Here is a 10,813-nt window from a genome sequence, read left to right on the forward strand (position 1 = left end):
AGGGAGATGTCAGACTGGGCAAGATATGACAAAATAATAATTTATAAACTATCAAGGGCTCATGAGGGAGGGGGAAGCAGGGAGGGAGGGGGAAATTGAGGACCTAATGCCAGGGGTTTAAGTGGAGAGAAAATGTTTTAAGAATGATGAGGGCAATGATTGTACAAATGCACTTTACACAATTGATGTATGTATGGATTGTGATAGGAGCTGTATGAGCCCCGAATAAAGTGATTTAAAAAAACACTTGTGAGAGGCCATCTAAGCCAAAAATATCGGTTTCTACTCACTAAAAGCAAAGCAGTGATAGGTAATCAAAATCTCAGGGAAGAGACAAATTACAGGAGCCACAGCTCTTCCTACTGACTATGACATAACGTAAGGTCTCAGATATCTAAGAAGAGCCAACATGTACTTCTGAGATAGTTGCATGTGCTTAACATGCTCGCATCATGCATCTGAGGCTAATCTGACCCCTATCTTATGTCACTGATCACCATAGTTTACTAAAGTTTAAAATATATATCAGAGCTTTATGAGTACATTTCTACCTTCACGACTCCTTCAGCAACCCCGCCCTGATGGACTCCACTCCATCCTCCCCCACTGTGCCAACTCCCCAAACTGCAGCGAGACTTGTTATTTTACCTCACGTCATCATGTTGAAAATTGGGATTGTTTCAAATTGATGGTTCAGTTTGTATTATTCAAGTAAAATAAAAATCTACTCTATTGCATTAAGCTTTTGATGGTTTTGAGATTTTCAGAAGAAATAGATAATTCCTGATATTCATATATCAAAGATAAATAAACCATAGGCAAAATAAATTGTAAAACTAAACAGTTACATTTATATTGTCATGTATGTAACCAAAATATTAGTTATGACAAAGGTATTGTCTTTTTCATAAGTTCAATGTTAAAATTGTTTTCATTATTTTATGAAAAGATTTACTGAAGGATCTCTATCAATTAAGGAAATGTAATTTAAAATTATAATTGAAAAAAAATCACATTCTAGGAAAATGTTTCAAAAAATATCCATGAGCTGGTGAAAATTTACATTTAGAGTAAATAAAAGGGAAAAAGAATTTACTTTAAAATGTTTCATTTAAACTCTGAAAATATGCCCCCAAAAATAATGGGGAAAGGATAGGAAGACATATAATTAAACTCTAAGACCTATGGGCTCAAAAAGAGCAGAAAGTTCAGAAACTTATGTTTTTAGACAAAAGAAAAACACAGCTTTACATTACTGTAATCTTATATAAGATCTATTTTTTAAAGGTTCTATATTATTCCATATGTCCATTTATACAGAATCAACTGAAGATTAAATGAATGTGTTAATATAGCAAATCAGGGCACAAACTGGTAAAGAGCAGAAGACTCATATATTGTGAAATGTAGAACAATTTTAAATCTTAGGACAATAGAGGTAAAAATAGTTGACCTCAACATCCTGAAAATTAATTGAGTCAAACCAATCTATTGCTACTTTCACCTCTTCCCGCCAAGAAGCATTTTAATTGTATCTCAAAATAGTTTCTCTCTGCAGTCATCCCTCTGCCCTTTCACTGCATTTCCTTCACAAATCAATGCTAACTCTCTCCTTATTATACATGCTAACTAGAGACTCTCCAACCCAGCCAACATTAGTAATTGATGACTGAGAAACATTTCCCAAATGGGCTTTATAGAATTCCTTCATTATCTGACTGATATCTCTGAAGGTGTCGTCTGTGTGAGGGATTCTTTAGCAGATACTCAGATGAACTTGAACATTCCTGCTTTCAAGTTTAAATTCCACTATTATGAACAGATGCAGAGAGCGTGGAAGAGAGGAACAGGAGGAAAAATGGACTGCAAGAAAAGGGAGGATGTTTACACACAATGGACTCTACAGACCAAGAAATGTTTGCATGAAGATATTCTGAGGGTCGAGAAACATGATCTGTGATCCCATAGTTTGGATTTAAGGCGTATTCAGAGATAAGAGCTATTTGAAATGTGTTTGTATTGTGCTGTGTATCATTTAGCCAGGAGTGGTGACCAAAACTACCTGGCATATAGATAGAAGACCCAGAGCCCACTTCTTTGTTTAGATCGGTGGAACTACCATTTTTGAGTTCAGATGTAAGATGCAATATTTATTTGCACTCAAATTAAATTAATAACAGTTAACTTGAACCCTTGTGGCACAGAAGGTTGAGTATTGAGCTGCTAACTGAATGGTCTGTGGTTCATACCAACCAGTCACTATGTGGGAACAAAAGTTACAGCTCAATGTAAAGAAGACCAAAATCCTCACAAGTGGATCGATAGCTAACAGGAAGAAAGGTAGAAGTTGTCGGGGATTTTGTCTTGCTTGGATCCACAATCAATGCTCATAGAAGCAGCAGACAAGAGATCAAAAGACATGTTGCACTAGGCAAATCTGTTGCACAAGATCTTTTTAGAGTATTGAAAAGAAGTATGTTACGTTGAGGATTAGGGTGAGACTGGCCCAGGAGTCATGCTAACTGTATCTCAAAATAGTTTCAATTGCCTCATATGCATGGGAAAGTTGGATATTGAATACGACAGACCTAAGAAGAATTGGTGCATGTGAATTGTATTGCCAGGAAAGAATATGGAAAATACCGTGGACTGCTAAAAGAACAAAGTGAGCTGTCTTGGAAGAAGTACGACAAGAATGCTACTCAGAGGCAAGGATGGCGAGACTTTGTCTTACATACTTTGGACATGTTGTCAAGAGATACCAATCCCTGAAGAGGGACATCATGTTTATTAAAGCAGAGGAGCGGGGAGAAAACGGAATGTCCTTAAGGACATGGATTGACACTGGGGCTGCAACAATGGGCTGAAGTTTAGGAACAGTCGTGAGGATGGGGAATGATACTGAGCAGTGTGCTCTTCTGCTGCGCATAGCGTGGTGACCCTATGCCGGCCCAGCAGGCTTTTTGGGCAGCAGCGAGGCTCTCCACCTGGTCAACCAGCACAAACACGAGAGCATCTTTGTCGTTAATCAGATCCCAAATCTCCTAGAACATCTTGGTCACCAGCTTGCCACTTTCTGAAAACCCCTTAGAGAAGAGGCTGTGGCTGTTTGTCTCAACCAGCTGGCCATGCCGGTACCTGCTTGAGAGCCGGGTGACCAATTTCTGGGCCAGCGCTTTACACGGGGAGGTTGTCTCTGTCCCCGGGGGACTGTTCCAGGCTATCAGGCTGCCGGCAAGGTTCTTCTCAGAGAACAGTAGGGTGGTCATCGCATAGTTCAGGAGATGAGACGACTTCCATGCCATACACCAGGCTTTCTCACCCCGTGGAATTCCACTGCAGGCAGGCAGGACCCAGTGGGTGGCTGCCACCCTGCTCTCCATCTCTTCCTGCAGGTTTTAAGGGTGGGCCCGTCCTCGTTGAGCTGGAAGACATAGACTCAACTGGCAGTCCAACAGTTGGCTGGGCTGTGAGCCTTTGCCTTTCAGGTCCGTGTCCACGACGGCCATAGACTGCACGTTGCTGCTCAGCAAAGGTTCGTCGAACTCGGTCCACTTGTAGTCCCCAAACACCACGCTGTGGTGGGTCAGCAGCTTCCGGACAGCCAGCTTCACGTCTGCTTCTTGGCGGTGCTGAGGCTGCTCAGGTGCACATCCACCTGGATGGTCAGGGTGCCGCCTGTTTCCGGTGCCCACCGCCTGGTCCATGGTGTTGCTTCTATTTTTGTTGTTAGCACACACTTCTGCACAGAGGGCACAGAGCTGGGCGACTCGGTGCTGGGTGTGGTCTGGAAGGAGGCAGAGAGCTGTGACTGCTGCAGGGCTTCCAGCTGACCCACTCGCTGGGTGGTGGCGGCACCCGTTCCAGCATGGGCATGCTGCTCATCAGCAAGACCAGAGGAGTACCCCGACCGCATCATGAACACCTTCAGCATGGTGCCCTCGTCCAAGGTCTCGGACACGGTGGGGGATCCCAGTCAGGGTCAGCCATCAGGAAGGTGAAGGCTAAGGTGGGAGGAGGGAGGAGGTTCCAGGACCTTCCTTTTGAGAAAGCCACACCCACAAGGAGGGACCATCAGACTGTGACCTGATTGACGGTTGAACTCCACCCCTACACTTTTATATATCTTCAAGTTGACATGAAATTTTGTAACTGCCAGAGTCCCCCAAATTGACTGACCCTTGGAATCACCTGGGGATCCCCTGTTCTCACTACATCTCCCAGGGTTCTACTTTCAACCTCCTAAATTAGAATCTCTAGCAGGCAAAGCCCAGGGATCTGTCATTTCACCAGATCTCCAGGTGAATCCAATTTTGGAAACCTAGATCTTAAGAATGTGATTTGACTAGGTCATTGAAATGCTACAGGATGAGCAAGATTTGGGAAAGAGCTATTGACAAGAACTGCAAGATCAGAAGGCTACTAGAGATCCCTGGAAGGATATGATGCAATGTGTAAAAAATTGTATAATATTCCATAACTTTACACATTACATTTTATACCATTTTAACTTAATTCCCAAAGGAAGTAAAACTTTCCAAATGCAGTCATAGTTTGAGTGATTGCGGTAGTATACCATCCAGGAAGATATGATAACCTTTATGTGATGCTCAAAGCCGGGCCACTGTAATTCAGGTACAAGCAGAATTATTCATGGTAGACACTTTTCAATGGCATGTCCAGAACATGTGTACTGTTACAGATAAGAGCTTGAAATGCAGGGAATCCAGAACAGATAAACACCTCAGGACCAATAAGGGGAGCAGAGATACTAGGAGGGTAAGGGTGGGGTGAGTAAGGGGGAACACATCACAATGATCATTGTATGGCCCCCATCCCAGGGGGACAGACAGCAGAAAAGAGGATGAAATGAGAGAGCAGTCGGTGTAAAACATGAAAAATAATTATCAAGGAGGCTTGGAGGAGGGAGTGAGAGTAGGGGAAGGAGGGGGGAAAATGAGGAGGTGATGCCAAGGGCTTAAGTAGACAGAAAACGTTTTGAAAAAGATGACGGCAACATATGTAAAGATGTGTTTGACAAAATGGATATATGTATGGATTGTGATAAGAGCTGTAAGAGCCCCCAATACAATAAAATTTAAAAATTTTTAAAGATAAATCAATAATCCAACAAAGTGAAAAAAAATCCCAGCAATCTACTTCTGAAAATATCCAATGAAAACACATGGTTTACAACAGAACATTGCCTATTATAATGCTAGACAGTTGGCCTCTAGATTGGAATGCATGCGACACAGGGTGATGGAAACAATGCATACCAATAATCTTGAATATTATGCAGGGCAAGAAATAGCTTACTCTATAAAAAATGATAAAAGCCAACAGGAGCAACTTACGACCAAACATCATTTTACAAACCTAGAGTTTATGTATGTCTGAAGGAAGCCATGGTATTTTCAATCACTTAATATATGTTTGAAAGTTGTATATTGAATAAGGAAGACCAAAGAAGAATTGATGTTTGAATTATTGTACTGGCAAAGAATATTGGAAGTACCAAAAGAACAAACAAATCTGTTTTGAAAGAAGTACAGCCAGAATGCTCCTTAGAGGCAAGGATGGCAAGATTTCTTCTCATGTACTTTGGACATGTTTTTCAGAAGAGATCAGTCCTCTTCCGATAAAGGTGAAAGTCAAAATGCTTGTCAAAGTCGAGCAGCAGCAAAAAGGAGGGAGACCTTCAACAAGATGGACTGACATGGTTTCTCAATGGGCTCAAACATCAGAAACGTGCGCACATTGTATTACCTGGAGGTGTTTCTGTATGTTGTACAAATGGTCACTGTGAGTCGGAACTGACTTGAGAGTTCCTGAGTCATTAATAGAATTCATCCACTTATTCATTACTAACACTTTGGATATCGATCTCTATGTATTCCATTTCATTTTTGAAGACTTCCACTTTTCCTAGATTCATACTTCATACATCCCAAGTTCTGATTATTAGTAGATTTTTACAGCAATTTCTTCTCATTTTCAGTCAGGCTTCATCAGCAAATGAAGTTCCCAAAGGATTTACTCCCACAGACTTTTTTCTAGTGGTGAGATTCAAATAATTTAACAGCTGGTTTGCTGCCCTACTGACCATTTTATAAATAAGAAAATGATATACTGAAATGTAGTTTGTTATTTTGTGCAGTTACTTCTTGTATTAATCTGGGTACTTTAAAGAAACAAATCCACAGAAACTCATGTGTAAGAGACAGTTTTATGTAAAGGTTAAGTGCGCATCAAGAAAACATTCCAATCCAGTGCTGTCCAAGCCCACAAGTCCAACATTAACCCATTAACCCATATGTCCAACACCAATCCTCCATCTCACAAAACAGACATCGGGGTAGGTCCATGTGGCTTCTCCTTGGGAATGTCCTGTAGGCAGTCAGCCTTGCAAGCTGAAGCAGGCAACTGCTAAGGCAGCTGCACCCTGGTGCGACCATCACAAAGAAAGAGACCTGAGAATTAGAAAGGTGAGGCTCACTGAACCATTTATCTCTCCACCCTTCAATTAACCCCACATGTGTTTATCGGCCAGGTTGGCACAATAAACTAACCACCTCACTTCTTAAGATCAACCAAAGAGTACACAAAAGTAGATTATGTTATAAATTTTAAAAAAATATTAATGAAAAGTATTAAAAACTACATGATAAAATAAGAAGCCTCTTATTTATGTTATTTAAGATATTTCCATATTGTTTCTTGATTGTTGTCCTCACTGTTAGACATCAGTTTTCTCTTCTACATCAATGAATCTAGCAAATGCTGCTGTCTCGATGGCTTTCAATGCCCAGAGTAAGGGGTGACTCTTCTGATAACAGTAGCTGAACAACAGCTGTTCTATAAAATACCTACTTCATGTTGCCTTCTAGTAATTTTTCCTGAAAGTTACCTAATTAGGCCTAAAAACCAACAGTTCTCCTTTCTATCCCTTATTTGTCATATAAAATTGGATTAGTAGAAAAAGATTGTTCACCCTATTCATATTTTTAACTAGTTTCTTCCCATCCAATCATCATTATCGTTACCTTAGCTAAGGCTCACAATGCACATGATCTGGATCACCACCCGACAGTTTGCTGAGTCTGCTCTGCTTTCAGTTTTGAGACCCCCACCCCCAATCATGTATCTTCATTGTTCTTATTAAGGGGGTTTGCACACCTCACCATGTTACTTTCTCACATATGATTCCTTTAGGATCTGGATCGCCTCCTTGGATGGCGCAAAAACCATTTCTTAAAAATAATACTCTTATTTTAAAATATTCAGAAAATACCGCTCTGCATCCTCTGGTCTAACCAGGTTTGCAAGGTAGAATTGGGGTCATGGTAGTTGGGGGGAGGAAGCGTTTAAGAACTAGAGGAAGGTTGTGGGTTTCATTATTGCTATACTGAACCCTGAGTGACTCATCTCCTCCCCACTTCCCCCCTGCAAGGGATGTCCAGTTGTCTACAGATGGGCATTAGGTCCCCATCACGCGCCACCCTCATTCACGATGATATGATTTTTTTATTTCTCCCCCACCTTTGGTGCTTGAAGCCTGGTCCCTTCGGCCCTTCATGATCACACATGTTGGTGTGTAGCTTCCATGTGGGCTTTGTTGCTTCTGGGCTAGATGGCCACTTGTTTACTATCAAGCCTTTAAGTCCCCAGACGCTACAGGTCTCGATAGCTGGGCATCATCAGCCTTCTTCACTACACTTACTTATGCGCACATTCGTCTTCAGCGTTTATGTGGGGAAGGTGGTGCACAGCGGATGGGAACTGGAAATGCAGGGAATCTAGGACAGATGAACCCCTCAGGACCAGGGGTGACAGTGGTGATACCGGGAGAGAAGGGGGCATAGAAAGGGGGAATCGATCACAAGGATCTACATAGAACCTCCTCTCTGGGGGATGGGCAACAGAAGGGTGGGTGAAGGGAGATGCCGGGCAGTGTAAGAAAAGATATAATAATAATTTATAAATTATTAAGGGTTCATGAGGAAGGGGGGAGTGGGGAGGGAGGGGAAGGGGAAAAAGGAAAATGAGCTAATTCCAGGAACCCAAGAGGAAAGTGAATTTTGAGAATGATGAGGGCAATAAATGTATAAGTGTGCTATTGATGTATGTATGGATTGTGATGAATTGTATGAGCCACAATAAAATGATTTTAAAAATATTCAGAATATATTTAAATGTTGGGGTTTTAGATTCAGTTTCAGAGATAAGTTGTAGTGTTCATGTTTCCAGTTATTTTTGTGATCTTTGTCTCTCTCCTTTACAAAATGGAGAGGGCATTTTGGTACATTCTATTTCAGTTGTAGATTGAGCATTTTAAAGGGATTCAAATGGCAGCGTGGCGTCTCTTTTGCATCACAACTGATGTAGGTGGCCCGTTCATGCTCAATTAGTTATGCCCTCTAGAGGATTTGCCCAAGGTCATTCTTTAAAGATCATCCTGTGGGTGTGCACTTGCAAGGGCTTCTGTAAAAAAACAAAATCTATAAATTCTTTAAAGTCCCTTAATTTCCTCTCTAGTTCATTCATTTTAGGAAGCTTCAGTTAGTGCCAGCTTTAATTAACAGTCTCCAAACATGTTCCGTTTAAACCGGCCTCCATGTAAATTGTTTGGTCGGCTTAATTTTAACGCTAGTTGTTACAGTACAGTGGATGCACAGCAACAATAGTGGCACAGACGTTAAGCTCCATTTCTGAATGCTAACCCCAAACTCCTCCTTTGCTTTAAGAATGTAACAGCTCCATTCACTCACTGGCCACGTGGAGCAAGGACGCAGGTCTGGTTTGCAGAAACAGAAGAATCAAAGTCAATTGTGCAGAAAGGAAGTTGGTCAAGAGAAGAGACAAGACTAGGGAGAAATTTGGGAGTATAAGGACCACTTAAACAAAGAAATGCTGGTATCCACCTTATGGAGAAGAAATGCTGTTTCTAGGTTTTGTGGGGTGGTGGAACTAGAAGTCAAACAAGAACACTGACGAGGGGCAGGGCAGATTGGCTAGTGCTGTGTCCCCAGGAAACCATTTTATTTAATCTTCAGATTTAAAAAATAAAAAGGAAGAAGAGAACTTAAAGAGATAGTTACAGCCCTGAGTCCACACATTTCTCATACAAAACATATAGCTTGTTTTCCAGAGAAGGTGACATAAGACATATATGTACAACATGAAGATTCTGTGCTTCTCCTACTTGCCCTAGGAGTCCATTCTGACTGATGGTAACTCCATGGGACTCTGAGTAGAACTACATTCCATAGGGATCTCAATGGTTGTCGTCTTTGGAAGTAGATCTCTAGGGCTTTCTTTCAAGGTAACTCTTTGCACTTTTGAATCCCCAACCTTCATAGTTAATCGGCCTCTATGGAGTCATTTATGACTCCTTGTGAGACAGAGCAAAATGAACCTTGTCCTTAGAGTTCCTGAGACTGTAAATATTTACAGGGGCACACACCTCATCTTTCTTCCACACAGCGGCTGATGAGTTTGAAGTTTGCAATTAGCATTGCTTATCCTATACATCACCACCAGATTGCCAAAATACCACACTAGGTCATATAAAAAAATAGAAATTAGACCTAAATATTATTTGCAAGGAATTGCAGTTTCATGTATATAGTTCGTACCAATTTATTTTTTAAATGTTTCTCTTCCAGAGGATGGGGAGGGGTGGGGAATGAGGAGCTGATACCAAAGGCTCAAGTAGAAGGAAAATGTTTTGAGAAAGATGATGACAGCTTATGTGCAGATGTGTTTGACACAATGGGTATATGTGTGGATTGTGATAAGAGCTGTAAGAGTCCCCAATAAAATAAAATAAATGTTTCCCTTCTCATTCACCCCCAGTACGCCTCATCTTCCTCTTGCTCTTCTCTCCACTAAACTCTCAGCATTGTCTTTCCAACTAAAACAAGTTTTGTGGGTTTATTTGTGTTTTGTTTATAGTTATTTTAAGTCTCTTAATCTCTTGGACTTTTACTACTTCACTCATAGCAGCTCATTATTATCTTTTTCATCCATCATGCAAAACTACACTGTAAATATGCCATCGAGCAGATTCTGACTCACAGTGACCCAGAGGAAAACATAAAACTACCCCTTTGGGTTTCCAAGACTGCAAATCATTACTGGGAAAGAAAACCTCATCTTTCTCCCAGGGACCAGCTGGTGGTTTTGATCACTGGCTTTGAGGCTAGCAGCCCAACAGGCAATCCACTATGCATTAAAGAATTTCTTTTCATCGTAACAATGCACTTGCTCATATGTCAATGGTAGCAGGAGCTATTCTACAAGGATTTCCTTGGGAAACTTTACTCCATCCACCCTACAGCCTTGAACTTGCTCCTTCACTTCCTTTTGTTCCCAAACCCAAAGAACATTAAAAAGGAAGAGAATTGCGTCCTTCACGATGCCCAAACTGCCATCGTGACATGATGTGAATATGAACATGCAGACTTCTTTGGTGAAGTTTTAAATAGAGGGTATAAAGCCAAATGGAGCTATGTTAAGAAACAGCTTCACATTTTGAAAATTTTACTTAACTAAGGTTTGTATTATTTTGTAGCAATTCATTTTCACTTACCCTTGTATGATCCTAATGAAACAGAATAATGCAATATAGGTTTGTTTTTCAAAAAAAGTATCATTATTAAACAAGACATGAAAAGTTGGAATTATAGCAAGAGATTATTAATAACTGTACCAAAAATTCCTTTATTACTTTTCATATATATCTTTAAGGTGTCTCACAACTCTTCCTGTAATTATTATTCTAAATTTATGGGACAAAACAATGAATATG

The 10,813-nt window shown here is 40.8% G+C and overlaps 1 pseudogene; it reads right to left on the reverse strand.

The window, feature by feature from the left end:
• Nucleotides 1–2,870: 2,870 nt before the first annotated feature.
• Nucleotides 2,871–3,934, reverse strand: LOC101647522 (annotated as a pseudogene).
• Between the last annotated feature and the right edge of the window lie 6,879 nt (nucleotides 3,935–10,813).

This window comes from Echinops telfairi, unplaced genomic scaffold (assembly GCF_000313985.2).
Source record: "Echinops telfairi isolate 266 unplaced genomic scaffold, ASM31398v2 ScPeMD7_7400;HRSCAF=8409, whole genome shotgun sequence".
In the NCBI taxonomy this organism is placed as follows: domain Eukaryota; kingdom Metazoa; phylum Chordata; class Mammalia; order Afrosoricida; family Tenrecidae; genus Echinops; species Echinops telfairi.